This window comes from Manis pentadactyla, chromosome 1 (assembly GCF_030020395.1).
Source record: "Manis pentadactyla isolate mManPen7 chromosome 1, mManPen7.hap1, whole genome shotgun sequence".
Classification (NCBI taxonomy): Eukaryota; Metazoa; Chordata; class Mammalia; order Pholidota; family Manidae; genus Manis; species Manis pentadactyla.
This window is the reverse complement of record NC_080019.1, coordinates 224,672,242-224,696,321: the sequence shown is the minus strand read 5'-3', so window position 1 is coordinate 224,696,321 and position 24,080 is coordinate 224,672,242. Positions and strand designations below refer to the sequence as shown.

The window sequence follows — 24,080 nt, the reverse complement described above, 5'->3', positions numbered from 1 at the left end:
TTCAGGCAGTCAGGGAAGGAAGGGCGGACTTGGCAGTGGCACTGGGGGCGTGAGTAAATGAATGAGGTGGTGCTGAGTGGGATGCCGGAAGGTGGAGTTGTGTCTCTGGCTGGGTGCTGACTCCTTCCACATTGCCACATCCAGGCCCAGCCCACTGGCAGGCAGGCCAACAGAAAAGTATTCTGGAAAATATTGTGGTTCAAAAGTTTACAGCCAATCAAGAAAACACAGGCTTAGCCAGTGGCTTAGCAGGGTGGTGTGTAGGCTAGGGAAGGAAAACAGTTCCTTCAAATCTGCCGTGACCCTTGCTTATGAGAAGTTCTTCATGTTGCAGAGCATCTGGCAGGCAACTGGGGTGTGGGAGTGGGTACAGAGAGTCCTTGACTGAAAGTATTGTAGATTTTGTTCCAGAATTATATGTTCCTCAAAAGATATGTACTAGAATGTCTGAAAAATGGTACAATGGTCTCTAATTGGAAACTAAGCAAACACCCATTAACAACTGAATGGAAAAACTGTGGTCTGCTTACCAGTGGCAAGTGGGCCCTGACTCCTGACCTAAGTGTTGTAATTGCTTCTCCAGGTGGCTGGGGTGGACAGAGGCTGGGTAGGCGGAGCTTTTGGCAAATAAAAAATTTAATCCAGGTCTCCTCACTCTTGACTCAATATGCCCCTGTGGAAGGTTCAAAAATGGCCCCCCAAAGACATGTGTATGTCCTAAGTCCCAGTACCCGTGAATGGTACTTTATTTGGGAAAAGGGTCCTTGCAGATGTAATTAAGAGTTCTGAAATTAGTAGATTATCCTGGATTATCTAGACTGGTCCTAGACGTCATCATACATGTCCTTATAAAAGAAAGGCAGAGGAAAGATTTGACACTCGCGCCGAGAAGGCAATGTGAAGATGAAGGCAGAGACTGGAGCGATGGAGCCACAAACCAAGGGACTTCAAGGATTGCTGGCAGCGCCAGATGCTAGAAGAGGCAAGGCACGCATCTCTCCCAGAGCCTCCAGAGGGCACACAGCTCTACTGACACCTTGACTGTCAAACTTCTACTTTCCAGAATGGTGAAAGAATGAATTTGTGAAGTTTGTGGCAATTTGGTACAGTAGCCCTGGGAAACTAATGTGCTCCCCATTATCCCATTATCTAACCATCCTACAGCATCACCTAAAGAGCATGGTCTAAAGTTGGCAACAGGTATCCCCAAAAAGCACCCTGGGATGACATGGGTTTGAGAAACAATGTTAGACAGGTTTCTTCACAATTGGACTTCTCAGGACCCTTAACACGCTCACTGTGCCTTCTGAGTCTTTGAGGAGAGGAAACAGTGACGCAGACTTCCCCAAACTTAACTGGATGAACTCACCAAACATCCCTCGAAAGTGCTGGGGCAGTAAACTGTGCTGAGCTCACCAATGGGACCCACAAGGGAAAAACCACCTGAAGAGTTAAGGGCTACCACTCTGCCAAGTCCATGATTATTTTCCTAAAGCCCCCAAAACACAGGATAGTAGTTTTCAGGTCAAGAGTTGGGTGGGGTAACCTCCAAGGACCCTTCCAAATATAACCATCTCATTCTTTATGTACAAAACCAAAGAAGATTCTCGCCCATGGCAGACATTGCTGATCAATCAGCACTGCCCCCTGGGCTCCGAAAGGGCCCCCAACCCTTCTAACCTGGGCTCCAGGCAAATAAAACTCCTGCACTGTTCCACTCCTAATAACTGGATGAACAGCCCAAATAAATACATCATGGCTTGTGGGTTTTCAGAAATTCCTGAATTACTGTCTTCCTGTCCAGGGAGAGACATCCTCATCTCCAACAATACCTGTTAATTTTTTTTCCCCATTTCTAAGACATACAATCCTTTGACTTTTAAATGAGTACTCCAGCAATGGTACTGGGTGAAAGCCTTTGAGAGCAGGAAGGGAGGAAGTTTGGGGCATGATACATTCAGTCCAAACTTTGTTCTCTGGGCAAGATTTTCTGTAAAAGATTAAAACATATACCCATTTACTGCCCTCTGAATTCTAAAGCCATGTGTGGGAGTTGCAGTTGATCTTAAAAGTCTCTGCATCCTAAGTCAGTTCCCAGGGCAGCAGCTGACCTGATCACACCTCCTCAGGAGGAGAGCTCAGAAGCTCAGGGTCTTCAAAAAGAAACTATTAGCTAGGAGTGCAATTTTTAAAAGATGATGAAATATGGATGCCTCACTCCTCGTGCAAGAACGCTTTCCTCTCTGAGGTTTACAGACCTCCACAAAGGATAAGTATTCCTGGCCTTATTTTATAATTAAAAACAAAAACAACAAAAAACCCTCTGAGGGTCAGAAACATCTAGTACGTGGACTTGGTGGGATCACAAAGCACATTTGTCTTTCCACCCCCAAGAAAGAGGAGGGAGAAGAGAAAAGGAGCAGAGTAAAAAAAAAACAAACTTATAATTCTTTTTTATTAAGGAACTATTTTCTTGCTGTGGCCATGTCATCCCCTGAGCTAGGTAATGGTCATTTAACTTCGTGAACCCCTACCAGGTGGCAGGTGCTGGGCAATGAGGATGGGATTGAGTGCCACGGTCCTTGTCATTAACAGGCTAAGAGGGAGAGAAGACAGTTATCACACTGAAAAATGAATATTTATATCTTAAGAAGTACTCTGGACAAAGATTAATAAGGAAATATGACAAAGAAATATGTGCTGAGAGACTGGGGTAAAGCAAAGCCAGGTAGGAAGTCGTCTCAGTAGAGTGATATTTAAGCTAAGAATGCCAGTGACAAGAAGTTGGCAGCCAGGCAAAGTTCTAGGCCAAGAGCGTTCCAAGCAGAAAGAACTGCAGGAACGAAGGCCCGAAGGCAGGCAGGAGCCTGGGGTGCTCAAGGGCCACTGTGGCTGGAACACAGGTACTAGAGGTTAGGGGAGGGCAATGTCCTCGCAGAGACAGATTAGTACCAGCCCTTGCTGGGGTGAGGGCGGTCCCATAATTCACGGTAAAGTGTTTAGATTTTGCCCTTATGGCAATGGGAAGCTATTGGAAGGTGTTACACAGGGAGTGGTATGATCCGATCTAAGCTTTAGAAACACGAGGCATTTGGGAAAGTTACTGAGTAATCAAGGTGAGAAATGATAGTGGCACAGACTGAAGTCATGCCTGCAGAGAGAGCCAGCAGTGGTCCCACTTGGGATCCCTATCTGTTCTATCATAGTTTTTTACTAAGGTGTAATTTATACACAGCAAAATGCATATCTTACATGTTGAGTCTGATCAATTTTGACAAGTGCCTGTACCCATGAAACCCTCCCAATATCAAGATAAAAGCATTTGTCAGCACCCAGGAAGTTAGTGTCTCAAGACCCTTTTCAGTCAGTCTTCCCCTCCCATAGGCCCAATTTGGGATATATTTTTCAGGAAGGGCAGAAAGGACTTATTCCTATGGATTGGACATGGGGATGTGTGGAAAAGAGAAAGATCAAAGATGCCAAAAGTTTGTAGCTCAAGCAACTGGGTGTCTGCAGACTCCATCTGCTGACCTGGTATAGGCTTGGGGAGAGGAATAAATCTGGAGTTGTGTAGAGAAGCCTATTTGACATCTAATAAAGACACTGCAAAGAGTTATGTCTGTAAGTCTGGAGCTCAGAAGAGGAATCCAGGCTGAAGATGTAAATCTGGTAATCACCAGTGTAAGACATGAGGCCATGGGCTGGAAGATGGCAGCAAGGGAGGAAATCAAGATGAGAAAAAGAAGGAGGAGAAAGAGGACATGAGCAGTCCGGGTTTTAAAGAACTAGTAGAGGAGAAAGGAAGGAGACTGAGGTGAGAGGAAGGTGCGGCAAGTGGGACCCACAGACGCAGAGACGGAAAGCTCTAAGAAGAATGAAATGATGCACTCGGACAAAGTTCCTGATAGGTGGCAGGCAATCTCTGCATCTCTTATTTAACCCTCCTTAAGACTCTATAGGGGAGATATCATTATTATTCCCATTGCACAGAGATGGTAACTGAGGAGCAGAGATCTAAGTAACTTGTCTAAAGGCACACTGATAACGAGTAGTAGAACCGACATTCTGAAGTGTAGCAGCTACCCAGGCATGTTCACAGCACATTAGCAGGTGAGGCCGCAAAGGGGTTCTGGGGTCAAATTATCAGGGGCTGTGCAAAGTCAAAGTTAAACAGGATTCTCTACTCCAGACCTCTGGAGACTTCAAGATGCTAGTGTGAATTGTCATTCTTCAAAAGGGGCATGTAGGATATTGCATTTTCCAAATACACGTGGAACCACATTTGTTTTCTTGTTTGGAAGAGCAATTCACTGAACAGGGGCTCCCTGGAACACAGTATGGGGGCCGCTTCTAGAAGGCAACGTGAGTACATCTTCAAAAATTTGTTTGAACGGAGGCCAAAGTGGTTTCCACAGATGTTATGTCACTTGCATCCCAAGGTGAGAGGAGTGACATGACCATTCCATTTTACAGATAATGGAGGCAAAGCTCACGAGGTTAAGTGGTTTGTCCTGTATCACAGTCTTGCAGCAATTAAGCAAGATAAATCAGCACTGGTACTGCCCATAGGCAAAAGAAATCAGGTCAGGTAGAGGGGGATCAAGTGAGTGGCATAAATGAGACTCCTCTCTATGCCTCTCTTCTTCACAGTATTTCCTTTCCATTGGCTTTCTGCTGAAACATACCCAGGGTGGGGCAGTTTATGCAGAAGATGCAGGAAAAAGAGGGGGTTCAGGTAGGCTCAGGTCAGGGGCATTAGGAAAAGGCTTCAACCTTTGTGGTCATGTGAACCTCAAAATGTCTCATGGGAGGATCTTGTGGGAAGCGTGCAGACAGAAGAAAGGAAGAGTGCTGGGAGTTGTAGGAGGGCCCACTGAAGGGGCAGACCCACCTCAAAGCTGGAGACTTAAAAGTTCCTCACAAATAAATCTATCTGATCTTGCATTGTCTAGGTTTAGCAGTTAGAGAACTCAAGACAAACAGGCTGGCTACTCCTCAAGTGTTAACATTAATGCCTAGCCCGCTTTGCAGTCTCCCTAAATTCTGCCACAGCGTTCTGCATCAAAGGGCCCCTTGTGGACTGCTGTCTACTGAATAGGAGCGTTGGAGAGGAGAGGCCTTCAGCAGAGAGAGCTGGTGGGGAGGGGCCACTACCTCCTGCTTAAGAGAGAAGACTTCCCAAACACCTGGAGCTTAAACTTGAGTGCATGAACTCTGGAGCTGGGCAGTCCCAGGTTCAGGTCCCCTGCGTGGTCACTTAATAGCTGTGTGGTCCAGGGGAGTTAGTGAACCTCTCTGAGTTTTCCCTTCCTTTTCTGTGAAATGGGGATGATAAGAGCCCCTACTTCACTGGGCTATTGTGAGGATTTTAAGTGATGATGAACAAAAAAACAAAGTGTGCCTCCAGACAGAGTTCGAGGTTCCACCTGGAATGTTTCTTAAAATGCAAATTTCCAGGCTTTAGCACAGATCTAATGAAAAAGACTTTCTAAAGGATATTTTCGTGTGCAGTAAATCGGAGAAACACTGATAAGACATTTAGTCTGTGCTTGGCAAAAACTCAGTGAGTTAACAGCTATCACTATCAACTCTGCTTATTACCATTTATAACATGCAAATATGAGACCTTTTCTCCAGGCTGGTCTGGTACTCAAAATTAGAATGTAACTGAAATCTAACTTGATAGGTATTTGCCCATCCTCAGAAGCCTGAGTGGACCTTTGATCATTGGAAAAATTAAAATCATACTCATTGCAGCAGCCTAGATGATGCAAAGTAACCTCCTTGCAAATTTTCCCAAGAAATCAAGGGGCAGAGTTGCTTTTAAAAGAATAAGTAACTTGAAGCAAACTTTCGAAGATGTGATAAGCGATGTCAGGTACACACTCCCTGTGACTTGGCATCTTGCCTGGGAAGGTGTTTGTGAGGAGGGAGCTCTTGGTGATGAGTACAGTGACCTCTACACACAGTCTACCTGGTATAGAGATGGGAAGCAATTCTCAAAGGCCTCTGGGTTAAATCTGTAGGAAAATTGTTCATGAGCTTTCCCAGACACTGAGTCCCACAGTACCTATGTCTGTCTGTTCCCTCTGCCACCCCTACATTTTCCTTGCATTCTTCTGGAAGACATCCAGACACAATCTTTGCAAAACCAAGTCTTCCTCTGCTTGTCACACAGAGCAGCAGGATATGAAAAAAACGTCATCAAAAAAGCTGCCTGGTAATCAAATGTTAAGTATCCTGAAAAAGAATCCCTTACCACCTAGCTTTTGAGAAAAAAAAAAAATTATATATATATATATATATATATATATATATAGAGAGAGAGAGAGAGAGAGAGAGAGAGAGAGAGAGAGCAAAGAAACTTTCTGGCACATTTAAACTCTCACTACCATTTCCATGAAGTTGCATTATATTCAATTAGGACTACCATTCTGTGTTCTGGTAGCTAAAAAAATGTTTTCCCTTGGCTTCCTCTCATTAACTGAGTTTATATTCACCTAGAAGCTCTCCGAAGTGTTTAACGTGACTGGGTACCTTTCAGAAAAGATGAAAAACCTAGCTTAGGGAGCAGAGCATCTGTGAGATTTGGGTTTTGAAATTATTAAAAACTGCAGACTCTGTAAGCACAACTAAACAAAGCAGAATGGTACGTCCCTTAATGCCTTACAGTCTTTTAATTGCCCATTTCCCACACTGTTGATGCATTTTAGGGTAAACTCAACACAGAACCGCTCTGCAAACAGCTCTACGCAGACCATAAATGCCGCCACCACATTGGTGAGTGCTACTTCAGACTCCAGCATCTCTCATTCCTCAAGACATCTGTGTCCCTCAGGGTAACAATCCAGGTTTAGAGGAAATCTTGGGAAAAGGAGCCAAGAGCTTTTCCTGCTGAGGCTGGTGGGAGGAGGCCAATGGGGAAGTGGGCTCGATAAAACTGTCTCAAAAATAAGTTCCATCTTAAAACACTCACAAAGGGAACCAGAGGGTTATTTCAGTTTCTTAAATGGAAGCACAACCCCCAAAATAAAAAAAGAAAAGGCTTGTTGATAGAGAAGCATGAAAATCTAGGAGAGGGTGAGGATATCACTGCAGAAAGATTGCCTAGTAACAGAGCTTTCTTGTATTACACCCAAAGCTGTGTACCATCTGAGGCTGATTCAGGAAAATAGTCAAATCTCCTGGTAATTTCCTGCAGACAGGACGTTTAATCATCTCCAAGCCTCTGCCGCAAAAGAAAAAAAAAAACTAAACTAAAAACTAAACCAAATGATTCACACTCTTAAAACGAATCTGCCTTCGGAACAAGAACCCTTCACTGCTCTTGAAAAGCAGCCATGATTTGTTATTTTAACAAAGTGTTCCTTTCCTCCAAACAGAAATAAAAGTAGCTCAAGGAAGGCTTGTAGTGATTTCTGTTCTGCATTTCTTGAAACTTCCATCCAGTCAACAGTTTCTCCTGGCAGGTTCTCAGAAATCTAGGGAAAGCTGGGTAGTCAGTGACTAAGAACACAGGCTCATTTTTATAAGCCTCCCTCCCCCCAACTTTTTGGCCCCATGGGAAGATGTTTTATTGTAGGACGAGCAGAATTACCCTCACATATAAATTCTTCACTGCTCAGCTCACTTGACACCTTTATCTGAATTGCCCAACGGCTGGGAAGATTTGGCAACTGATTTGAAAAGGAAAGGTCCAAGTCCTCCCCAAGTGTTATTTGTTCAGTCTGTACATACAGGACCATGTCCATCCCTCTAATGACTCAACTAGTTGCACAGATAAAAACATCTGTTTGCAGAAAGCAGGGAACCCAAAGTATACAAATGATTCACACCACCTCAGCATCTGCAAATAAAGGCCAGCCCAGCAAAAGGAGGTCCACTAAGAGCCAAAATAATTTAACATAGACAGAAATGGAATTTGGCAATCCACACATCAGACTTTGCTCCAATTTTGGAAGGCATTTCTTCCAGCTGCCTCATCTTAAAAAAAAAAAAAAAAAAAAAAGCAAAAGGAAGGAAAAGAAAAAGAAAGAAAAAAACCTTTGAGCCCTCTGCATTCGGCTTTGAGCTTCTTACTTAGGTACCCACAAGTGAGCAGACGGGGGAAGGCGAGGGGGCAGCTGAAACCGCATCTTATAAATGAACTTTACCCACCATCCTTATTGATTATTGTAGTTTTATAACTCGGTAGCTCACAGCTGCCCAGGCACCTCAGACCTGCGTGATTCCATTCCTCGCCAAGTCCTGATGCCCCCAGCGGCTGAGAGGGCACATTTGGAAGCTGGGGAGAGCAGGGTTCCAATGAAATACCTGGAACAGCTGTCTCCACCCCTAGCCTCCCCTGGGTGAGCTGGGAATGCCAGGAGAGGGGGCCTCTTCCCCACTTCCAATTCAGGAAGAATAGACGAACACGTCCAGAGTTGCTTCATTACACATCCACCAAAGAGAAAAGGAATGGATTTTAAAAGTTCTAAGAAGACAGGCAACAAAAAAGTGTAGAGGGAAGAACATGATTTATGAAAGTAAATCTTCCTGGAAACAATAAAAATATTATTTGATATGGGAAGGGAAATAAGTAGGTTATGAGCAACAAATACATGTTAAGTATTTGAGGAAAAAGAATTGTGAGAGAATAAAGACTGTTTTAAAAGCAAGTTCAGCAAAGTTTAAATGTTTCCCCTGAAGAAGTCCTGATACAGTAACAGCATTACCCCTGCCTCCTGATACCATTATTACATTTACTGGTTACTGAAGTGTCTGCAAAAGCTGGCAGACGGACCGAAATGATTCCTAGGTCCCTTCCCCATAGATCATGACGTCCCCAGAGCCTGTGCGGCAAGGCGCATCTCTCCCAGCGGTTAGTTTCCCAGGCCGAGGCCCCCTTTCCCTGGGAGGGTCATGAAATCCAGGCGCGGAGGCGCCCTGGCGCCCTCTCCGTGCGCCCGGGCCACTGGGGGCCACTTACCCAGCTCAGCCTTGCATTGCTCGCCGCTGTGGCGCCTCCGCGGATCGGGGACCTGGGGATGTGGGGAGGGAGAGAAGGAGCCTCAGACCCAGGGGCAGGGCGGACGGTTCGGCTAAGAAGCCCTGCAGGGTGTCGGCCGCCAACTGCCCGGAGCCAGTGGGGGCTCTGCAGGGGCTCCACGCAAGGGGGATGACATTCCCGGGGCGGTGGCAGCCGCTCTCCACGCACAGTTCCGGATCCAGGAAAATCGCTCAGGTCCTGGGGAAAGAAGCTCGGAGCTCTCCAGGCTGCCTCCCTGCTGCTTAAAGGGACGCCTCTCCACCTCCCACTCTGCTTATTGGTGAAAATGCCGAGCCACAGGCCAATCCTAGGCCATTTCCCAAATTGAGATTTCAATCTAGGGAGCTACTGCTTTAAAATTAGAAAGGGTTGATAGGGGGTTTCAGCCACCTTTCCCAAGCAGAAGGACACAAGCTCCCCAGCCCTTGAAAGAAGAGCTCCTGAGAGCTGGCAGTGGCTGGAAGAGCAAGATTACACTGTACATTGTACTGGAGGAAGGCTGAGCATGCTGGACCCTTGGCCTTCACCCTCGACGTCACCCCCACCCCGCCCCCAAACTCACCTATCCTTCAAGGCTCATCAAATTCATCACAGATGCCAGAGACCCTCTCTTCCTGGGAAGAGCCCCCTACCTATGTGCATCTAAAGCCTACACATTATTTCCCCTCCCAGACACTCAGCACACTTCCACTTTTTAAATTTAATTTGTGTCTCCTTTTATAATGCAAGCTCCACCGAAGCAGGAATTTTTTTCACCAATAATCACACTCCCGGCCTGGAACACTGTGAGCTCTCAGTAAATATTTGTTGAGTGAATGAATGAATGAAAAAACAAACGAATGAACAATGAAATGTGTCCTATGGTGGCTGTGACAATACAAATGTTAATTAAGAAGGGGTATCCAGGAAACCAGGCACTGATTTCAGACCAGACCTGGTTCAAACATAGCCTCCATCTTCTACTAGTTATGTAAATAACCTGTGCCTCAGTGTCCCTGTCTGTAAAGCATGATCGAGCAACCTCCCATCTCTCAGGGCTCTTGCAAAGACTGCATTTACTCATGCCTGGACTAGAGGAGGTACTCAGTTACTATGTTTACACTACTGAATAGTCAATAGCTGGTGTTATTAATGAACTTAAAATACATTTGCTGGAGGTTGAGACTGGTTTGACTGCTGATTTGGCTTCTTGGTGAGTACACAGTCTTTCATGGAACAGGTATGAATTAAGTGCCGACTAAGTGCTAGGCCCCATGCAAGGTGCTAGGGTCATCAGTGAAAGGTAAAGTCTTTGAACACAGGAACTCAAAGTGGGTGGGTGTGTATTAGCCAAGGTTTTCCAGAGAAACAGAACCAATAGGATGCATGTGTGTGTATAAATATATATTATTTATATATGTATGTGTGTATATGTGTGTGTATGCACATATGCCTACATATACATTATGCAGTGTATATGTGTACACAGACACATATACATGGAGATTTCTTTATTATAGTAATTGGCTCACATAGTTACGGAGGCTGAGAAGTCCCATAATCCACAGTCTGCAACCTGTAGAATCAAGAAAGCCGGTGGTGTGATCCAGTCTGAGTGTGACGGCCTGATAATAGGGGGCCAATGGTTTACCATCTGGTCTGAGTGTGACAGCCTAAGAATGAGGAGCAGTGATGTCTGGGACAAGGGAAGATGGATATCTCAGCTCAAGTTGAGAGAAAGAAAACTGACCCTTCCTCCACCTTTCTGGCCTATTCAGCCCACAAGGGATTGGATGACGGCCACCTGCATCAGTGAAGGCCGTATCTATAGAGTCTACTGGCTCAAATGCTAATCTCTTCTGGATACCCATTCGCAGACACTCCCCAAAATAATAATTCACCAGGTAGGTGGGCGTCTCTTAGCCCACTCAAGCTGACACATAAAATAACCATCATAGGGTCGGAGAGAGGAAGAAAAAATAAGACAAACCAAGAAAAGTATGTGAAATGGTAAACAAGCAAAGACGTATGTTCAGGAAATGTTGATTGTAGGATAGCTTATACTATCAAAATAAGTGAAAAGAATTATCTGATAATAAGTAGACATTGTTAAACAAATTATAATACATCCAACTGATGGACTACTATACATTCATGAGAAGAGAGGCAGAGCTACTGCACTAGTGTGCAATGAACTCCAAACGATATTGCTAAGTACAGTGTAGAAAGTAAAATATATCCCCACTTGTGTAAGGAAATGTTCATGTGTTGTGTAGACAAATGTACATTGTATGTGCATAAAATGCTTCTAGAACAATACCTAAGAGAATGGCAAAAGTTATATCTAGCATGATGATGTGAGAACTAGGCAAGTCTAACATGGAAAGGAGACTAATATTCCATAATACATCCTTATACATTATTTGAATATTTTGCCATGGGCTTGTAATAAGCATCTAGTTCTGGCAAGATGGCAAATGATGACAGTGTAAAAATTCCAACCCTTCAAACACCTAGAAACCCTAGGTAAAATAAAACAAAAATTCTTTTTAAGGGCTTAACTGACTCACAATAAAAACAGGAAAACGCCCAAGTGGTAGAAACAAAGCAGTCACTGAAAACAAGGGTGGCCCACTCAGGCTGCGGCCGTGAGGCAGAGGGGAAGACGGCTGCGGCAGAGAAAAGGCTTGTGCTGGTTCCCCAGGGACTGGAGCTTTAACACCCACGCAGGGGAGAAGAGAAGGGCTTGGGACAAGGAGAAGCAGGACGTTGTGATGAGACCCCTGCAGAAGGCCAGCAATACTCACCGAGGGCTGTCCCCTCAAAGAACAAATAGGTTCGAAAAACTGTCAGCCAGCCCAGTGAAACTTATCTGTCTCAACTTAGGTTCTGAGTAAGAGGGAAAAGTTTAAGCTGAGAAAGGCTAGGCCTGTGCCTTTCCTGAGAGTGGAGTACAAACAACAAAAGTCAATCAGGAACTTCTACCTGAAAAATTAATATAAAGATTGGTCCTGTCTGTGATATATGCCCAGTATGCCTCACAGAAGCAAATGAAGAATAATCCTGGAGAGCGAGTACAACCCAGGTTACCGCGGTCCCTGCAAAGCGTGAGCTTTCAATGGTGTATTACCCCAAACCCAGGAGACTGATAAGTTGCTAGAAAACAAATATAAGGATTAGGGGCTCAAGAGTTAGACATCATGAGACAACATTCTGAAGAAGAATATGAAATAAAGTTTAAAAATATTAACAACATTAAAGCTAGAACTGAGGCCCTAAAAAAGAACACGACACAATGTCTTCTCTCTCCCCATAGATTCATTAAAATTAAAAACTCTATGGATAGGACATTAGATACTGCTGAAGAGAGAACTATAGATCTCAGAACATTATAAAAAATGAAACACGAAGGATGGAAAGGTGAAAAATATTGGAGAAGAGATATGGAGGACAGAATGAGAAGGCCCAACATACGTCTATTAAGAATCCCAGAGAGAGAGAATAGAGAAATTAAGGAAAGGCATAATGGCTGAGAATTTTCTAGAATTTATGAAACTCATGAGTCCCCAGATTCAAGAAGCATAAGGCATCTCAAGCAGGATAAACAGAAGAACATCTGCATATATTAATTATTCATAAAAGTATAGTTAATAAAAAAAACTGAAGCGGGGTTAAATGAAACAGTTCAATAATGCAATGGCAGAGGTGAGCAGAAGGCACCTAGCAGTACAGAAGAGATGCAACTCCACCATTCCATATTTAGAGCTGGACTCCTTTCCCTGAATCTTTTATCCCTAAATATAATGAATTCTGAACTATAGTAGATTCTTGAAGGCCTAGAGATATACATTATATATGGTGCCCATGTACCAAGGTGAAGTGGCAGAGATTTCCTGGGATGTATCCATTCAGCCATCAAACAGAAGAGGGGCAAAAAAAAGGCCTTTGTCCTCTGGTGGTGGAGGCAGCATGTAAAATCCATCGTAGTTTGGAGAGTGTGGTAGCGAATACAAACTGTAGTGGCAACACAGAGAAAGAACATCTCAACCAGTCCTGAAGGAAGAGGATGTGCCTCAGGGAAGGCTTCCTGGAGGAAGTAACATCCTAACTGAGAGAGCTGGTATCTTTAGGGGAAAAGGCATTAGAATTAGGCCTGGCATTAAATCCCAGTATGGACACTTACTGTCTTGTGAATTCGGACAAGTTATGTAATTTCTCCAAGCTTCATTTATCTCATACTTGAAATAGACTTCTTACCACTGGTCTTGGGTTTGTTTTGAAATTTATGGATAATATATGTAAAGCATTTAGCAGAATGCCTGGCCTGTACTTCATTTTTATTAAATGGGTACCTAGTATTGTAAGATGAAATCAAGTACCTGGGTGGAAAAAAATCCCTTCTGTTTTAAGGGATGATTTTCTTGTAAAAGTTAAAGAGACAAAGGTCTCTATTTCATGAAATTAGAGAACTATGAAACGCCTTCTGAGTATTACCCTCAAAAAGGCATATTGTCATGCTATCAAAATATAAAGCATCATCAGATCTGGTCCTTTCCATAAGGAACTTAAAATATACTTTCCAAAAAGTAACCGATGAAGGCTGCATATGTTGTGTCAAATAGGTGATCCTCCCCAGGGTTAAATCCTGAAACTGACAGAAGTCCTAGCTAGATCATTACACCTTCAAGTTCCTAGCCCCAAATCAAGTTGAAAGAATTCAGAGTCCAGCATGGGAAGAAGTAAATGGACCTCCACCGTTTATTCAGTCAGTTTGTGAACAACTGTGATGATGGATGGAGAGGAAACTTGTAATGTCCAACCAATGATGCCAAGTTGCTGGGCTCTGGCAAGGCTCGGCAGATGAGAACGCAAAGCTGTCTGGCCAGTCTGTGGGAATGGCCTGGATGAACGTAGATGAAATTCAGTAATGGTAAGGGCTGTGCCTGCCCTTTGGAGGAAGCACTGATGCGTGTAGTCTCAGAGAAAGAACTGGCCAAAGACATGCTTCCCATTCATTCATTCCTGCACCGCTGAGCAAACATTTATCTGACGTCTACTATGAGAAAGTGTTTGCCTTATAGGCTTGGTGTACAATTCCTGTCTTCAAGGAGCATAAAAGCAATATTCTGAAATCCTCTTCCCCTGAAGCTGCCCATGCCCTCCAACATTCTTCCTTCTACCAAGCAATGACAATGGCGACCTAACCTTTAGGGCTTAAAGAACATCATGTTTCAGAGTAGCAAACAGATTTCATCTCTTGGGTTAACACTGATTGCTTAGCAGTGACTTCTTGGAGTGCTGACTTGACAAGAAGTCTGAGGCTACCTTTAGCAGGAAGGCATGCTGTGATTGATTAGTGATGTCTGTCATGTGGATGGAGAATGAGTGACAGCACTAGTGCTATGAATTTGACATCTCCCATCTAGTCCAACCCCCTCATTCCACAGATGAGAACACAGGTTCTTCCTGTGGCATTATAAATTCAGCAACACTAGCAGGGGCAACCGAGGAGAACCTCCATATCTGAAATGTTGCTGAGAGAGAAGAAAAACATCTATAGCTTAGACTATTTCTGATGAGCTTTTAAGATATGCACTCAAATCCTTTAGCAGCCTTTATATTCTGCAGCAAACTGACGAAATGGAGAAAGCTACCAACTCTGATCTCCTGGTTAGCTACGAAGTACATGCCTCCCCCAACTCCCAAACACATACAAGAATAAATTAAATATATATCATTTCAGTATGCTTGAGGATTTAAAATGCACTGGGGAACTGAAATGTCTATAAAGTAAATATATTCCAGAAACACAATGAATAAGTACAAAGAATAGCAATTAACATGTTATTGAAGAAAGGACAAAGATTGCTTTTATCATTTTATTCTATTAAATGGTATAGATACCATCAGCCAAAGAAAAGAAAAGAAAAGCCCTTAATTATTTTCATACAGACACCTTATATCCTGGGGACTCTGTAACACTAACTAAGGAGATAGGGCCTCTCCCCACTAAGCATTTCCACGCCCAGTCTATCAACACCCACAGGCATGGCCTGGCCCAGCTGCAGAGAGCTCCGGCTAGTTAGCTGCAAAGGGTGGAATCGTATAAACGGACAACAGATAAGCAGGAAGCCCAAACCCAGCCTGATTCAGAGACAAAGAACAAACTGTAGCATTTGATTAATATGCTAGCTCTTCTGTCATGCCAACTGCAAAGTGAATTTTATGGAAAACCAACTCCTTGAGAAATAGTTCTAATTAATTCAGTTATATAAACTCCCATTAAATATTAGGGGGAGGGGATGGAGGGTGGAAGAGAGAGAATATGAGAATGAGGACAAGGAGGGCTAGTAGGAGGGATGGAAAAGGCAGGGAAGGAAAAGGGTGAAAGGGAGGGAAGGAGGACAGAAATGAGAGAACATGAATAGGATATTCTGGAGACCACTGGGTTTACTTTGGGGGCCCACAAAGTATGTTCTGACTTAAGGAGACAGGAAGCCTATTTATACTTCAATCAAATATAACTGTTGGAAAAATTAGATCAGCCAGTGCAAAAGACTCTTTAACACATAAATTAGACTACTTTTCCCCCCAAGACTCACTCACTTGCATACAACCTTCAGGATTTCTACCAAATCTGCTTCTACTAAGTACCACGTTCATGATCTGTCTCACTGAATGAACCTTATCTTATAATTTGGAATGAATAAACAAATTGTAGTGCATCCACACAATGGAAAACTACTCAGCAATTAAAAGGATCAAACGTATGCAAAAGAGAATGAACCTCAAAGCACTATGCTAAGAAAAAGCCAGACTGAAAAGGGTATATACTATATGATTCCATTACACAACATTCCAGAGAAGACACAATCATAGCAACACAAAGCAGAGCACTAGTTGCTAACAGCTGGAGATGGGAGGTAGGATTCAGTAGCATGAGAAAATTCTGGTAGGAGATACACCTGCTCTGTACTCTGATGGGGGAGTGGTTACATGGCTGTGCATTTGTAAAAGTCCATGAAATTGTGAAGAGTGCATTTTACCATAAGCAAATATAAAAAGTGAAGAACAAAAATGGCCCAAAACACAAAAGTTGAACCATTCTTAGTACCACTTTGGTTTGAATTAATTCTGTATTAAATATTTCCCTGGTGGTTTAGTGGTTTTTGTACATATGTTTAATGAACTACTCAAAAAATAGTTACTTAGAAAGTGTGGTCTGCCAAAGGCTATAAGCCTGAAGTTGCTCTTTCTTTATTGAGGGAGATTATTGAGTTTTAAAGAAGTGGCAACTCTGGCCCCAAATGAGATCTCCTCCCTTGATCTACTTACAAGAATTAGAAGATTGAAAAGAGAACTAAAAAAGAAAAATTAGGTACAACCCAGTGTTGATGAATGGACTCGGTACCACCCAAAACCAACTCACATTTTGGCAAACAGTAGACTCAAACTGAAAGCTCCAGGAGGGGAGGGAGTGTGTCTGTTCTTCACAGCATCCTTAGCAACCAGCAGAGCAGGCACTTAATAAATATTCATAAAATGAATCAAATAAGCCTTACTGCTGTATCTCATACACCAGCCCTCCAGCAAAGAAGCTTCCTAAAGCAGCTCAGATCATCATTGGACAGCTGGCTCCTAGATCAAGGTCTTCCTCATGGTAAGCTGGCAGCTAGCACTCCACCAATATGAATCACAGAGATGGTCCAGCCAAATCTTCCACTTAACATCCTTCAGAACCCTGAACCTGGGCTTACATCAACTGTGTTTATTAACTATTCCTCATGGGCCAGGGTTGCAAACCCCTTTTACATCCCAGCACTGAAAATGTGACACCCCAGTTAAGTTAGAACAAGAAATTACTATCAGTGCTCCCAGGTGAGTTATGGTCAAGCAAGAAAACATCCCTGCTGTCTGGAGAAACACGTTTAGGTATACAACGCTAAGACAACATCTGACATTTGTTATGGAATACTTAGGAAGGAAAACAGGAAAGAAAAGAAGGAAGGAGGCTCGCCATAAGGAAAAAGTGCCAGATGAAGCAAACACAGCAAAATTCTGATATTGTTAACTCTATTATATAGGGACTCATTGTACTATTCTTTCCACTTTTGAGCATGTTTTACAAAGTTCTTAATAATGATTTGACCCAGGTGGAGTCAAGTGGGTTTATGTTCCTTGTTTCTGACTTAGTGATTCTGAGCTCAAATTAATTTGATTCACACCAAGCTGTTGATCAAACATTGCTTAAATTTAGGTTGTTGTTCTTTTTTCTTCACGCATCTCTCACTGGACTCCCATCTACTCTACTCTACACCTGAGTAGTTAGGTTTCTGGCTCCAAGTGCAGGTCGTTTCATCTTTAAATTTTTTTTTAAAATTCAGCCCATCATCTCTGTACAGAAATTTGGGATCCTTTATCTGCTTCCTAATGCCCTGTATGATCAAGTACATTAGTTTCCAAATGCCAGATTAAATTGTCTATGTAATGACCACCTGGGACTTTGTCAGTTCTTCAGATCCCTGGGTCTCAGGCCTGGAAATTCAAATTCATTGTTTGGGACAGGGCCCAGAACTTGTATTTTGAAAACTTTCTTAAAACCAAAATAATATCATTATTTCTCCATTATATCATCAAGGTTTTAAAACACTGATGAATGCAACCAAACTTAAGACTGAATAAGTATTTCTCAATTACATTTGGGGGAGGGAGGGAATAGAATATTTATGTTATCTCAGATTACTACTCCTAAATTGGAAAGGCAAACTTTCCAGTTTGTGGGGGTAATGGATTCCTCTCAAGCTCTTAAGAGCATTTCTAGAAGAGAGAGTTTGTATGGACAGGAGATGTAGGTATTGTAACATTTGTCTTGCTGGTTGTGGGAACAGTTTCTGGCCCTATATTCTCAGACATATTACTTGGGAGGAATATGCCACATCCAGGCATGCTGACCTACATCCACCGGTTTTCTTAGGAAGTTCATTAACGTAGCATTTGGAAAACAGGGAAGCTTTATGCAAATAATGCCCCTCCCAATTTCCTTCTACTCTGCCTCTATGTGACTCTTTCCTTGAATCCTTTCAACAGCTCTTTGAAGCAGGGACTATGATGATCTCCATCTTTCAGAGGAGGAAACTGAGGCACAGAAAAGTTAAGTGAACTGTCTCTAGTAACACAGCTTGTAAACAGCAGGGATGGATTCAAACCCAGACAGTCCTGCCTCCAGATTCCTGAGATGAATTTTCTTGCGTGTACTAATCACTCTGGTCAGTATGTACAACTCCTGGATCCTAGTCATGAGACATTCAGAAAAAAGGCAGAGAAGAAACTAAGAACTAAGCATAATTTAATTCTATGAACCATTCATATGCTCAGCCATTTATCCATGCACCTGCCCACCTTGCACTTACTATCTACTATATTCAAGGCATATAGTAATAAGCTCTGGGGACATTAAGAGAGAACACATTTCACATTCAAGAGAACTCACATTATAAACAGCCCTGAGTGATGTAGCCCAGGTATGAACAAGTGCTGTGGAGTGAGTGACTTGGACCGGCATGAGAAAGTGATATTAGGGGCAGGCCTTGAAGAGTGAGTAGGAATCCCTGAGGCAGAAAAGGGGAGAAGCACAATCAGGCATATGCAACAGTTTGAGCAAAATTACGGAAGTTTGAAAGAGACCCAGGAGAAGCAGGAAAGAGAGACATTTCACAGAGCTAATTATCCCTGACATTACTGACACTGGGGGCCAGATTCTGTGTTGTGAGGGCTGTCCTGTGAGCAGTATCCCTGGCCTCTACACACTTAGATGCCAGCAGCATCTCCTCTAGTGAGGACAGCCAAAAATATCTCTAGATACTGCCAAAGGCCCTGAGCTGCAGAATCACCCCCATTGAGAACCTGGACCGATGGGAAGGCTTGCACCTATGTGTGCAAGAAGAGGAGGGTGAGAAAGGAGAATCTGCCAACCACTGAAAGAAGCCTGGTGGGACAGTCTGGGCTTAGACCAGGAAATAAACCAGTCAGTCAGGCCTCCAAATCCTAAACCACCATCTGGCCACTCTGAAGCTCATTTCCTTTAAATGGTCTATACCCAATTCCAGGTTGTGCATAAAGGCCACATTAGAAGCCCTTATTTTGGTCATTATTTTCATTACCAGCTTGGACATTTAATGCCTTCTATCAAACCATGTGGTTCGCAGAATTCTGAGAAGGCCCCCCCAAATTCCCGGCCTGGGGGTTACACACACCTTCTCCCAGTTTTCCAAACAAACACTAATCTCAGTGTTGTAGTGAAGGGAATTTGCAGCTGTAATTGGGGTCCCGAATCAGTTGACCTTAAGATAAGGAGATTATCCTCAGGGAGTCTGACCTAATCCCGTGAGCCTGCAATAGAGACTGGAATCTTCATGGAGACACAGATTGAAAGGGTGAGGGGCATTTGATGTGAGGGAGAGTCTCATCACTGGTCTGAAGACGGAAGGGGCCCCATGGCAAACACCCAAAGGTAAGGGCTGAGCGTGGCCCCTGGCTGATAGCTGCCAGGAGACAGGGGCCCTAGCACAAACAGTTCCACCCCACAAGGAACCAGATTCAGCCAACAACATGAATGAGCTCAGAAGATGAGCAAATGAGAACGCAGATGGCAGCGCCTTGATTTTAGCTTTTTGAGGACCTGAGCAGAGAAGCCAGCCACACCACATGTGAACTTCTGACCCAGTGAACTGTGAGATAATAAACAGGTGTTGTTTGAAGCTGCTAAATTAGTGGTAACTGGTTGCACAGCAGCAGAAAGCTAATATACCCAGGTTCCCAGAATCCTCCATGGTCCATCAGAAACCCTTCCTCCTCCATGAAGATTCTCCCCACTGTGCACAGAGGGCAAGCCAGGCCACTTCACGTTTCTCCCAATCACCCCACTCTCTCTCATGCTGATCTCGTTGCTCAAAACACTTTTTGTGGCATCTCATGTCGATAAACCTCTGTCCTGTCTACGACTGTTTCCAGAATGGTGGCGTGCTTACTGCTTGCTCCTCTCTCCCCTCCACCCTGCAAGAATTGGGGTCATCTGTTCAAGGACCTTTTGAATTTCTCACAGTGCCTATAATGGAGTGAAGCTCACTATAGACCATTAGTCAGTCATTACTGACTGTTGGCCATGGGTTCCCCCTGACCCCACCACGTAGGGGAGCAGAGGCCTTGCATATTGCTGCCAAAGTGCCCAATACCATTGAACTGACATGGAGCAACATTGAAAGGAGCTCTTTCTTCTTCAGTCATCACCTGCATGAGCTCATTCTCAGGGGTAAGCATGGCTTGGGTCGTGGGGACTTCTCCTGGATCACTTAATTCTCAGGATCAACTGACTTGACAGTTACTGTGAACTTCAGCGAGAAAGTCTCAATGTTCTCTGCATTTTAGACTCTCGTACTGCTCCCCACCTCTAGATGAAAAGCTTGAGGAATCCCACTACTGGGCTTGAAGTGTATGTAGTCTCCTTCTTAGAAGCCCCAATGTGGGAGGTTTCCAAAAGCAAGCCTTTTATTAGCATGATGCATGGAATATTCTACCCTCCTCTGGAAGGGCAACAAGAGAGTTTAAAGAATTCCCCTTTCTCTAGAAAAAATGATCAGCACAAATGGAAGAGTACATAGAAACTATTAAGCAAGTTAAATCTGAAGACATCACATATTCCTACTGACCTGACTGCTCTTCACTGATCTTAAATTCAAAAAAACTGAATATTAAAAACAAAAATCTATTTGTAGTATAAAGTTTTCTTTCACCGGCAGTTTTTTCCCATGATGGATTCTATAATTAGAACTCCTGGGACCTGAATTTACCAGCCAGCCTATGCGTAGTTTTCTTTCATTTCTGTAATTATCAGCAGGTCAATTAATATGACTCTGATAATTGCAATGCCTGGGGTTGCTATGTCTCAAAATTGCCTGTGCCAAAGAACAAATAATTATGGACAAAACTGGGAGCCTGAACCTATAAACTATGGAGTCCCAACTTTCCTGGGTGACATAAAAATTATCAGCCTGTAAAAAGTCAACCTCCACTCTGACCTCATTCAATTCCCTAGTGAGTTATGCTAATGAGACCAAACATGGGACCAGAAGTAACCAAGCCAAGTGACAGGGACTGTGGAAGGCAGGATTCCTATATGGTAAGTACATACTGTGAGAGATGGGATGCATGCTTCTGGGAAATTATTACTCACAGTCACAAATTATTTAGATGAGGGTGGGGACCATCAACTGCGTTACCATCCAAGTGCAACTTCCACAGCAAAGACCACTGAATGATCACAGCATGCCTTCCAAGTGGGCCTGGAATGCACCTCGGAGTCTTTCTCAACACACCTTTTCTGGGAAGAAAGTTCTTACCAAATGATCCCAACTAGCCTGCAAGAGAAAGTCACCGCCTCCTATTGAATTGAATGTACTGATTGTTCCCCCTCTTCACCCGTAGCCTTGCTTGCATTGGGCTATAGGTTTTTCAAGTGCAGGAAAGGAAAAAGAAAGAAAGAATAAAGAAAAAGAACAAAGAAACTAAAGCACTTCACCTACTCAGCTTTATCCTGCCCACGATTTCTAGGAATCCTTAGGTCACTGAGAGATGTTCTTTTTGGGTATTTGGAAGTTCTAAATGTTTTGAAATTTGAGCTTTAGAGCAAAGAAAGGAGCCATCTGCTCAGTTTGCTCTGCGGGCTCCTCCTCCTCAGCTTCCTGGGAGTGGGATCCTGCAAGGTTCTGTCCTGGGCGTGCTTCTATACTCCCTGAAGGTGAGCGGATAAATCCCCCTTCTCTCCAGACACGTCTGTCACCGCCCCATCGGCTAAGTGGTTTATTTGGTTCCAGGCACTGTTCTAAGTGGCGGGGAGCGGTGTTGAACAGAGCAGACATCCCTTGTCTGCATGGAGCTTATATTCGATTGAGGTGGAGAAGGACAATTAGCAGATAAGATGGTTAAGTGTCTGGGGGCAAAATAAAGCCGAATGAGGAGAAAGAAGGTTGGGGAAGCCACAAAGGTGCTAGTTTAGCAAGTGCTGAGGATCTGATCTCCCCTGTCCTGCCCAGAAATCTGTCGTTAGGTTCAGACTCAAGCATCCTAACTTCCTTCCGGGTATGTCCACCTGCAAGTCTCCAGGCCCAAAACTGCCATGTCCACCATGCAGATATCATTCTCTCCCAAGTTTTCTTCCTTAGTGGAACCACCTAAGTCAAATACCTGATGTCATCTTTAACTCCTCTCACTCCATCTGTACCCAAACAGCTTCTAAATACCCCTCAAGACTATTCACGTCTGTATTTCTGCCACCAAGCACTGGTCCAGGCACCATTCCCACTTTCCTGGGGGTGCTGCATCCATCTTACTACCAGAAATCTTGCCTCCCATCCCATCCCATCCCAATCGCATTTTATATACTGTAGCTGGAATGATTCTGCTACATAATCCCTCTGATCATTTCATTCCCTGCCCCAAACTCTTCTACAGTTCCCTAGCAGCCTCAGGTAAAGGAGCCCAACTCACACAACCCTTCAGGAGCTGGCCTTTACTTCCAATGCCAACTTTCTTTATCAAAAAATTGTCCCCTGACTCTAGCTAAACTGATATTTTTAGGTCTTCTCATTTCTTCTTATTATTCCTCCTGCTACTTGAAACACAAGTCAGTCCTTTCCCCTATGCAATGCCTACTTACCCTACAGGTTGCATTTTGGACATCCAAGAAGCCTTCCTCAGCCCCAGAAGACCCTCCCAGGTGCCCTGTCAACTGATGAACACAGCAATCAGCATGCTGTCTGGCATATGACAGGCATACCTCAACATTTCTTGATTAAATGAATAAGTCAACGTACAAATTGTAACCAATTTCTTTTAAGTCTCAAGTATCCTGATTTATGTGTCCTCAGTGACCCAAACCTCTGAGGGCAGGAATTCCCATGCTTGGGGCAAGTCATGTATTCCCTGTGAACCTCAGTGTCCTCATTTATAAAAAGAGAGTAGTAATTCCTACTTTGGCAAGATGTCATGATCAGAAATTGAAATAGTGTATTGAAAGACCTAGCACAAAGCTGGTACAAAATAAGTGGCTCTGCAAATTGTAGCTCTTATTAAAAAAAAAAAAAATCTGCCTTTAAGTCAGGCAGAGCACAGAAATGCATTCTGAGATGGGTGTTGTCATTTTCTGGAGGTCATCACATGTAGGGGAAAATGGAGAAAATGAGGAAAAATGTATCTGCTTTACCAAATGCCCTTCTTTCCTTTGAAGATCTCTTTAGCACTTTGGACTTGCTATTCTCTTTTTATTCTGAGTTCATTTAGCTTTAAGCTCACAGCCTTTATTTTAATACACACTGCATTTTAACAAGTAGGTCAAAGCCATTTTATACTTGCAATATGATTACCATAGTAATCGCTGTATTTTATAACCTGCAAAATACTCCCAGGGAGACCAGTAGGGACAGCTACAGTTTGTAACAAAAATAATAATTTCAGCCCTGCAGAATAAGCTCCTCTTAAAAACCCTCTTGTTGCAGGTGTTAAGTTTTGAGACTCCCACAATATTTGGAAATGGCAAATGCTAATGACTAACTGAAGATATACTCGAGAGCTTTATTGAGTATGTCTTTACTTTTAGTGGCTTTATGTTGGAAAGTTAACAATAATAATGATTTAATAATGATAATAGTAAGTAATAGCAGTAGCTAATGCTTATATAGTGCTTGAAGTAGACTGCTGTAAAAATGGTCTGAAAAATTTCCCTGCCTTTACTCAGACTCTTTAATAGTTGTCTCCCATACTGGCTAGGAGTTTGGTTAAATGACTTGCTTTGAGCAATGTGGTATGAACAACTATGACAAATGCAGAAGCTTGAAAAGCAACTGTGCATATGACATATTGTCTCAGCTGCCATCATCCTAAATATTTAAGTGTAGCCATCCAATAGTTTATCCAGGGCCAGCCAAGGTGGCTCAGACCAGAAGAACTGCTCAGCCAACCTGAATCATGAGAAATAGTGCATTGTTTTAGTCTATGAAATGTTGGGGTGCTTTGCTACACA

General features: G+C 43.3%; 1 protein-coding gene across 3 annotated transcripts in view; it reads right to left on the bottom strand.

Moving 5' to 3' along the window:
- The window catches only part of PRICKLE2 (prickle planar cell polarity protein 2), a 303,043-nt gene that overhangs the window by 133,429 nt on the left and 145,534 nt on the right, over positions 1 to 24,080 (bottom strand). The window contains exon 1 of one of the 3 annotated variants that reach the window (XM_036877997.2): positions 8,969 to 9,277. The exons of the other annotated variants lie outside the window; for them this stretch is intronic. The gene's annotated coding sequence lies outside the window, so the exon portion shown is untranslated. Of the gene's footprint in view, positions 1 to 8,968; positions 9,278 to 24,080 lie in introns of those variants that run through there. 3 annotated transcript variants of the gene reach the window in all.